General features: G+C 41.5%; 1 pseudogene; it reads right to left on the bottom strand.

Moving 5' to 3' along the window:
* LOC133118958 (NACHT, LRR and PYD domains-containing protein 3-like) overlaps positions 1 to 9,527 on the bottom strand; it is a 734,314-nt pseudogene that overhangs the window by 248,061 nt on the left and 476,726 nt on the right.

Here is a 9,527-nt window from a genome sequence, read left to right as displayed (position 1 = left end):
TTTAGTAGCCAATTGTACCCCGTCTGATCCAATTAGAGTCAGTATTAGATACACTGCTCAAAGAGCATCTTGTGATGTTACTGAATGCTTGGTTTCTGTCAGTCTTCAAGTGTCCCCATAAATTGAGGTTGAGGTCAGGGGATTGTGGATTATGCAGCAATCCTTGCTCTTCTTTGGTCTTCAAGTAGTTCTTGCATAGCTTTCAAGTAACTTTAATTTGTTTGAAATTGTTCAAAATCCTAGAACCTTCTTTTTATTTCCACGGTAAGATGAAACTGCGGTCTCTGACTTGTGGCTTCTTTGCCACAAGTAGATGGCAAAGAAATTACCTAAATGTTTGGGAAGAGAATCCTGAGTGGAAACAGCAGGTGAAGCTTTCGGCTGTGCACATGAAGGGCTAGTCCTAGTGCTAATGTGCTACTTTTTAATCCCTTAAAAGACAACAGCAACACAACACACCTTAATCTCTAATCCAGCTCTGCAGTGGTCCTGGCCCTGCATGGCTCACAGAAAGCCCAGACTCCTTTTGCTGGTCTCAAACACGGCAGCAGAGTAAGCCTCCAAACAGAGCCTTTTTAACCAGAAGCATTCAGCTCACTGTGAGCATTTACTGAATGCATTGCATAGAGCAACTCAATTCTGAGCAAATTAATTCTTTATAACACTTCATATGTCTACAAAGCCTTCAAACAGGAACAAAAGCTACACTTCAGATATGAGCATTTGGCACTGCTGTGTGTTTGGTGTCTCAAATTATCTGTCCCTTTTCTGCCCATGTGACAAGGCAGTGGTTGTAGTGCATTGAGTGTTATTTCACACTGATACAGCGCACCTCTTCATGTGTTTATTTCACACTGATACAGCACACCTCTTCTTGTGTTTATTTCACACTGATACAGCACACCTTTTCATGTGTTTATTTCACACACTGATACAGCACACCTCTTCATGTGTTTATTTCACACACTGATACAGCACACCTCTTCATGTGTTTATTTCATACTGATACAGCACACCTCTTCATGTGTTTATTTCATACTGATACAGCACACCTCTTCATGTGTTTATTTCAAGGATCTCGCTGACTCACTGGAGAGAGATGAGCAGCACAGTAAGTTCTCTCTCATTGCTACTGTGTGTCCATTAGAGTACTGACATGTGATTAGCAAACAGATCTCACAGCGCACTGTCCTGATTTACAGAATTCACACTTTCATGATAATGCTTTACCTTGATGATCTGATATCTAGAAAACATCATGAACAACATGTTCACAACAGCATTGAAATAGAATTATAGCCTCAAGTAGTGATTTTAGGGGTTTGCACATACACAGACTAAAGTACTGTGCCATTAGACAGACTGTCCTGAGTTTGTGCAGTAACTAAAGCACTGTCCCATTAGACAGACTGTCCTGAGTTTGTGCAGTAACTAAGGCACTGTCCCATCAGACAGACTGTCCTGAGTTTGTGCAGTAACTAAAGCACTGTGCCATCAGACAGACTGTCCTGAGTTTGTGCAGTAACTAAAGCACTGTCCCATCAGACAGACTGTCCTGAGTTCATATTCAAGGAATAATAGAAATGCCGGCATATTTTAACATAAAATTACCATGTGACCTTTGAAGATGGTATTTACCACAAGGATCCACAGCATAAACCTGAGAAATTGCATGGCAAAGGACAGTTGAAACCATTGTCAGTTTTCATCTTTTTAATGTGTTTTTTTCTTTCATTCTTATCGTTCAAGTGCAACAGTATGTAGTTTTTGCTCAATAGTTTTATTTGTTATTGATTATCATTGATAGGTCTGTAATACTTTGAGAGAGGTGTGTTACACTGTTAAAGGTATGCAGCAGTGTGTTGTGTGTAAAATACTTTGAAAACTGAATGCTTTTTTTTTGGCTTCTTCCAAATCGGTTATTGAATGGGAAATGTTTAGCTTATTTTATACATAATTATTTCTCATATTCCTCTCTTCAGATGAATCCATTAAAAGAGCCCAGCAGGCACTGAAAACTCATCTGAAGAAGAAGTTTGAATACATATTTGAAGGTTTAGCAGTGCAGGGCCACACAACTCTCCTCAATGAGATCTATACAGAACTTTACATCACAGAGGGGGGGAGTGGTGAGGTCAATAATGAGCACGAGGTCAGACAGATTGAGACAGCATCCAAGAGACAAACCACGCAGGAGAGTCCAATCCTCTGCAATGACATCTTTAAGCCTTTACCTGGACAAGAGAAACACATCAGAACTGTGCTTACAAAGGGCATCGCTGGCATTGGGAAAACCGTCTCTGTGCAGAAGTTAATTCTGGAGTGGGCAGAAGGAAAAGCCAATCAGGATGTTGATTTCATCTTCACTCTTCCTTTCCGAGATCTGAATCAGAAGAAGGAAAGATTATTCAGTCTGATGCAACTTCTGCAGCACTACTTTCCACAACTGCAAGAGATCAAAAGTGTTGAAGGTGATGATGTCAAAGTTGTGTTTATCTTTGATGGTCTGGATGAGTGTCGACTTCCTCTACATTTCCAAAGCAATGAGATCTGCTGTGATATAACAGAGTCATCATCAGTGGATGTGCTGCTGACCAACCTCATTAAGGGGAATCTGCTTCCCTCTGCTCTCCTCTGGATCACCTCCCGACCTGCAGCAGCCAATCAGATCCCTCCTGAGTGCATCCACCAGGTGACTGAGGTACGAGGGTTCAATGACCCACAGAAGAAGGAGTACTTCAGAAAGATAAGGACCAGGCCACCAGAATCATCTCACACATTCAGTCATCCAGGAGTCTCGACATCATGTGTCATATACCAGTCTTCTGCTGGATTTCTGCTACTGTTCTGGAGACAATGTTGGGTAAAGTAGAGAGTGGAGATCTGCCCAAAACTCTGACTGAAATGTACACACACTTCCTGCTCATTCAGACTAATGTGAAGAATCTGAAGTATCGTGGCTCTGATGAAACAAACCCAAAGATGTCAGCATCAGATACAGAAATCATCCTGAAACTGGGGCAGCTGGCTTTTGTACAGCTGGAAAAGGGCAATCTGATATTCTATGAAGAGGACCTGAGAGACAGTGGCATTGATGTCAGTGAAGCTTCAGTGTACTCTGGGGTGTGCACAGAGATCAGAGAGCATCAAGAAAACACTCCAGTACATTAAGAAGAAGATCAAATCTGAATCTTCCGCAGAGAGGACCATCAATCTGTTCCACTGTCTGAATGAACTGAATGACAACTTTCAAGTGAAGAGAATCCAGAATTCCCTGAGATCAGGAAAACTCTCTGATAAAAAGCTGGAACCCCACCAATGTTCAGCTCTGGCCTTTTTGTTACTGATGTCAGGGGAGATCCTGGATGAGTTTGATTCTCAGACCTACAACACATCAGGAGCAGGTCGTCACAGACTGGTACCAGTAGTCAGGAACTGCAGGAAGGCCATGTGAGTAGTATGTCATTATTCAAGTAGATGATTGACAGCATATTTTCATACTTTATCATCCTAGTCAGAGTAAAGTGCAATAAAATTATCATAATTATTATAATTTCCAATGTGCCCTCATTTAATGTTCTGAACCGAGCATCAAATGCAAAAACTCCTCACTTATATATTTTGTTTCATTTAATTTACGATTATTATTTCCAAAGATCAACTGTCAAATAAATTATGACTTTGTTTAAAGTCATCTTTGTTGCTTTAAAAAACTATTCTCCACACCTCTAGGGCAGCAGTAATATTCAGTGCACGGTAACCCACCATCTCCCACACATCAGGTGTTGATGATTCGAATAAGGACAAGTAGAGGAGAGGAGTGAATGAGAGGGAGATGAATATTGTTGGTATTTCTAGTGTGTGTGAACTTGCAAATTAAGGTAGACTAGATCTTGGAAAGGTTTCGGCAGGGATTCTTGGTGATACAAATATTTGTCACTGAAAGAGCATGTTATTTGAATTTAAATGGACAGTAAATTCAGTGAAGCAAAAAGTGGGGATGATGGCTCATAATGGTTTGAATAATTAGTCTGATAATTTAGTTCTGCAAAATGGAGATTCTGTGAAGAGAAGTGGGGTATGTGGCGGCCCATGCAATATTACCGTGTAGAAGATAAGGGGAAATGAGGTTGTAGGTCAGAGTTAAGACAGGACTGATGAACCCAAGGATGGATTTTATGGATGATGGGTGATTTTGTTACTTCTACAGACTAAGTGTATGTGATCATTCCAGTTTAACGTTTCATCAATTAAGATGCCAAGAAATTTGGCTGACCGGGCATGTGATATTTCTTAACCACCAATAAGTACTTCAGAAATTGATTCACAAGTCTCGGTGGCGCAGCCTGTAGCGCACTGACTGCATGCTCATTGTGAGCCGCGACGTCGGCGGTTCGAATCCGACCGTCCGACATTTGTCGCATGTCTTCCCCTCTCTCTCGCTCCCATTCTTCCTGTCTCTCTATACTATAGACTGTCCAATAAAGCCGAAAAAGGCCTAAAAAATATCTTTAAAAAAAAGAAATTGATTCACAACATTTCTTTATTTTTCCTGAAAATGTATCACTTTTTCGCACAAAGTAATACAATTAAAATTCAGAAACAACTTTTCTTTTGCAATTTGGAGGCTTCTGGTGCATTTATAAGTGTGAGCTCGCCAATACATTTCTCACTGTCATTTGTCCACTTTTTTACTTCACAGTAGTGATGTAAAACTTTCAAGAACTAAGTGCTAGTGTATTCTAAGCCTTTACTGGTGTGTTTTTTAACGGCACTTGGTCATTTGAACGATATAAATGAAAGCATTCGATTACGGTCAACGGCACCGATAATTTCTGGTGCACCTTCCATAAATGGCAAAAGTCCCACCATAGGATCGATTTAAATCTTTAAAAGATATACGTTTTCTGAATCGTTGTTCATTTCTCTTGCCCGTCATCAGTGATGATCCGAGAGTTCAGTTGCTATGTAAATTACGTTAGAAGGATACAACACAGTTATTTACTACCTAAACTTGGGCCCACAATTTTAATGCTCGTTTTTGTATATTGATAATAATGGATAAAAGCCTAATTCGGCCCTTCATGTATTCTTTGGGGGTTTTCTTTGTATGTATTTGTATGTGCAAATGTTTTTGCAGAATTCTACATGCAGGGATTATGAAGGGTGTTTTCCCCATTTGGTGTAATCTTGGTTGGTAATGGGACCCCATACTTCACTACCATAAAGAGTGATTGGTTGAATGTTCAAATATCTTAATCCAAATTTGTTTTTGTTTTCTGAGTACATTCATATTATGATGTCATATATTTTAACCCCTTCAGCACTTTGAAGAAGTTTGATAAATAATCCATTACATTACATTAATGGCATTTGGAAGACGCTCTTATCCAGAGCGACATACAGTTGATTAGACTATGCAGGACACAGTCCTCCTGTGGAGCAATGCAGGGTTAAGGGCCTTGTTCAAGGGCCCAACAGCTGTGCGGATATTATTGTGGCTACATTGGGGATCAAACCACCGACCTTGCGGGTCCCAGTCAAATGCTTTTTTTAAATCCATAAAACATCCAAATATTTTTCCTGTTAGTTTGGTGAACATGTTTGTTTATTATGGTGTGTAGGGTGTAAATATGATCTGTTGTACATTGTTTCGAAGAAAGCCAATTCAAATTTTTACTCAAAAAATTGTGTTCAATAAGAAAGGCAAGTATTTGGTCAAATTTGTCTCAATTTCTGTATATTGTTGTTCTTAGTCCTTCATTCCACATTTCAGGGAAATAGCCAGTTTTTGCATTTCAGTGGAGCTATGCTTTAGTAATTCTCAGAACTGATGGTGTCTCTCTCTGTCTCTCAATTCAGTTCAAAATACTTTATTGGCATGACATATTTTCCAATACATATTGCCAAAGCGTTACAAGCAAACATATTGTTAAGAAACAGTAAACTTATTAACAATACATAGATTACAATGAAACACATTATCAAATTACAATGGTATATTCATAATGTCAAACATATACATGTGTATATATATATTCTATATATATGTTCGGAAGCCTGACCAGAGTGGCAAGAAGTTTGGTAGGAGGCAGACGACAGAGACTTGTCCCGGCATCAAAAGAGGTGTTTTATTTACAAAAACAAGTGACACGGCTTGTGGCGAGGTTCTCTTGGGAACTCCCCAAAAATCGAAAAACTCAGGCGTACTCGGAAAATCTTGGTTTAGTGAGATTTAATTATGCCGGCCTCCAAGACAACACAGTGTGAATATTTACAAAGAAAAAGTTCAAAAAAATGGAAAAACACAGAAAACAAAACGCTCTATATACAAAAGGGTTTCCAACGGAAAAAGGGCATTTACCCACTTGAGTTCTTCAGTAACTCACACTTATAGCCAACAATTTAAACAATGTTACCTTCTCAGTAACTGAGTCAAGACTCCCCTTATAGGGGAACAGCAGCCCCTTTTAAACATATAGCCCCTCCCACTAGGCTTAATTATTCCTTAGAAAACAATTTCCTAATTTCCCCACAGAATAAAGCTTCTACCATTTATCAAATCAAGGATCAACTATATCCTCCTAAACAGTTCCCTTAAATCAAAATACATTATTTACCGTGCAAATTAACGTTACACAAAAATAAACATAATTGTACAGATCATGTGATCATGAGAGCGCACGTAAAGAGACTATTTAAACAATTAGAAAAGTTACGCCTCTGTTTCGCCAACCAAGCTCATGGAGAGGGAGCCGGTTGACGCATATGCCTTCAACAAACAGTAAGTCGTTTGTATTTGTGTGAATGTATGCGTAACTGAACATAGCACTGCCAAGTGTGCACCCTTGGTCGCGCTACTGAAACGGTGGAGAAAAGAGGGAATGATATTGAGGTTTAATTAACTACTTTGTGAGACCGGGAGGGAACGGGGAATGTGTGGTGTGTGTGTGTGTGTGTGTGCGCGCGTGCTGCCGGCATTCAGTGACAGCGCGGCTCCGTCACATTGCGGTTTAATTAAATATTTTGTGAGACCGGGAAGGAACGGGGAATGTGTGGTGTGGGTGTGTGTGTGCGCGTGCTGCCCGCATTCAGTGACACCGTGGCTCCGTCACACGGCTACATGTGCAACCAAAAATATATATATAAAACAAAAAAAAAAGAAATTAACAAGTAACTTGGTTTAACTGAACAAACTTCAAATCATAATAACAGAACTTAACAACGTCACGTGTACCCAGCTACATACTGACATCCCACCCCCCAGCAGCTAAACAGCAACTCTTTAAATAGGCCTTCAATCAACCCTAAACCCAGACAAGCTAGGTTATACCAATCCCGCAGGTGTGTACTTGGTCTGGTCCCGTGACATCACTCATGATGTCACCTAGGATACAAATACAGGAAGTGTTTGGCTGCTTCCTCCTTTTGCCTCTGGACCACATAGTGAGTATGTTAGGATTGGAAACAAAGAAGACTGTAATTAACTTATGAAACATAGAACTAACCCAATAAACAATTAACTAAACTTATAATACTTGTCAGTATTTTCCTTTACCCAGAGATGCTGATGTTATGTGAACTGTAATGAAACATAATGCAAATAAGTGATGGAATTCTGGCTAACAAACAATTGAAATGAACAAAACAATATGGCAATGATGATGGCAATGGGGACAAATGGTGTGTTCTCACCTACTTTGTCACACACCCTCCCCCCCCCTTAAAACTCCTCGGAGTCACGGGACAGGAAGTCAGCGATGACATTCTTGTGTCCTGGTCTATACTCGACCTGAAAACAGAAAGGCTGGAGAGACAGATACCACCTAGTAATTCTATCATTAGTGTCTTTCATTCTGTGGATCCACTTCAGTGCCCGATGGTCAATCTCAAGCCCAAAGTCTTTGCCAATGAGGTAATACTTCAAGGTGTCTAAAGCCCATTTAACAGCTAGAGCTTCCTTCTCAACTGTTGAGTACCTCATTTCCCTTGTGAAGAGTTTCCGGCTGATGTACTGCACAGGCAACTGGTTCCCCTCCTCCCCCTGCAGTAACACAGCTCCAAGACCTACTCCTGAAGCATCTGTCTGCACTGAAAAGGGAAGAGTAAAATCTGGACATTGCAAAACAGGCTCTCGACACAGACAGTCTTTCAAGTCTATGAAAGCATTCTCACTTTCTTGAGACCACTTCACCTTTACTGGACTGGATTTGCGAGTCATATCAGTTAGTACAGCAGATCTCGATGAAAAGTTGGGGATGAGTCGGCGATACCAGCCTACCACCCCCAAGAATGACCGTAGCCTCCTCTTGGTGTTAGGTAGTGGTGAAGCTGCAATCGCCTCTACCTTTCCTACCTGAGGACGGATGCCTCCACCTCCAATCACATAGCCAAGATACTGGACCTCAGGCTTGGCGATGTGACACTTCTTGGCATTGATGACCAGACCAGCCCTCTGGATGCGTTGAAAGACATCCACAAGATGTTGCACATGCTCCTCCCAGGTCCGCCTATAGATAACAATGTCATCAATGTAGGCTGCTGCAAAGTCCTCCGCTCCTCTCAACACTTCATCCACCAACCTCTGGAACGTTGCTGGTGCCCCGTGCAAACCAAAGGGCATCACTCTGAACCTGAACAGACCGCTTGGAACTCTGAATGTGGTTAAATCCTTTGATGATTCGGTTAAGGGCACCTGCCAGTACCCTTTGCAGAGGTCAAGGGTTGTTAGGAAGTTGGCATTTCCCAAGCGCTCAATCAGTTCATCCACCCTAGGCATAGGATAGGGATCAAAGGCAGATACAGCATTCAACTTTGAAAAGTTCACACAGAATCTCAGTTTAGGGTCATCCTTTTTTGGAACCAATACCACAGGGCTACACCACTCACTGCGAGAAGGCTATGATCCCTGTAACCAGCATCTCCTCCACTTCCTGCTTCAGTACAGGAACAAGTCTGGCTGGAATGTGATAGGTGATGTCCCTGATTGACTGCTGAGCTGTAGACCGTAGACAGATCTGATGTTCAATGAGGTGAGTACAACCTGGCTTCAGACTGAAGAGATCCTCTGCCATGTGGGCTTGCAGCTCCTGCTGTTTATCTGCTGTGAGATGACAAAGATCTGGGAACACTGGAGTCTCAGTTGAAGATGGAAAATACTGCTCCTGAAGCTCCTCTTCATCAACAACTGTGCGTGCCCACAAGGTTGAAGACTGCTCTGGTTGGTCTACCCACTCTTTCAGAAGGTTTACATGGAAGACTTGGTGCTTTTTCCGGCGGTCTGGCAAAAGGAGTTCATATGTGACTGGGCCTGCCTTTCTTTCGATCTTATATGGCCCCTGCCACTTGGCAAGGAGACCACTGTCCGACGTTGGCAGCAGTAAGAGAACTTTCTGGCCCTCCTGGAAAACTCTCCGCCTAGAAGCCTTGTCATAATTCTGCTTCTGTTGCTGCTGTGCATGAGTCAGGTTACCATTGGCAAGCTCTTGAAACTGGTCTAGCTTGTCTCTCATTTTCAGGACATATGA

Source organism: Conger conger, chromosome 19, assembly GCF_963514075.1.
Source record: "Conger conger chromosome 19, fConCon1.1, whole genome shotgun sequence".
NCBI classification, from domain to species: Eukaryota; Metazoa; Chordata; class Actinopteri; order Anguilliformes; family Congridae; genus Conger; species Conger conger.
The sequence above is the reverse complement of the archived record's forward strand: the minus strand, read 5'-3'. Positions and strand labels throughout refer to the sequence as shown.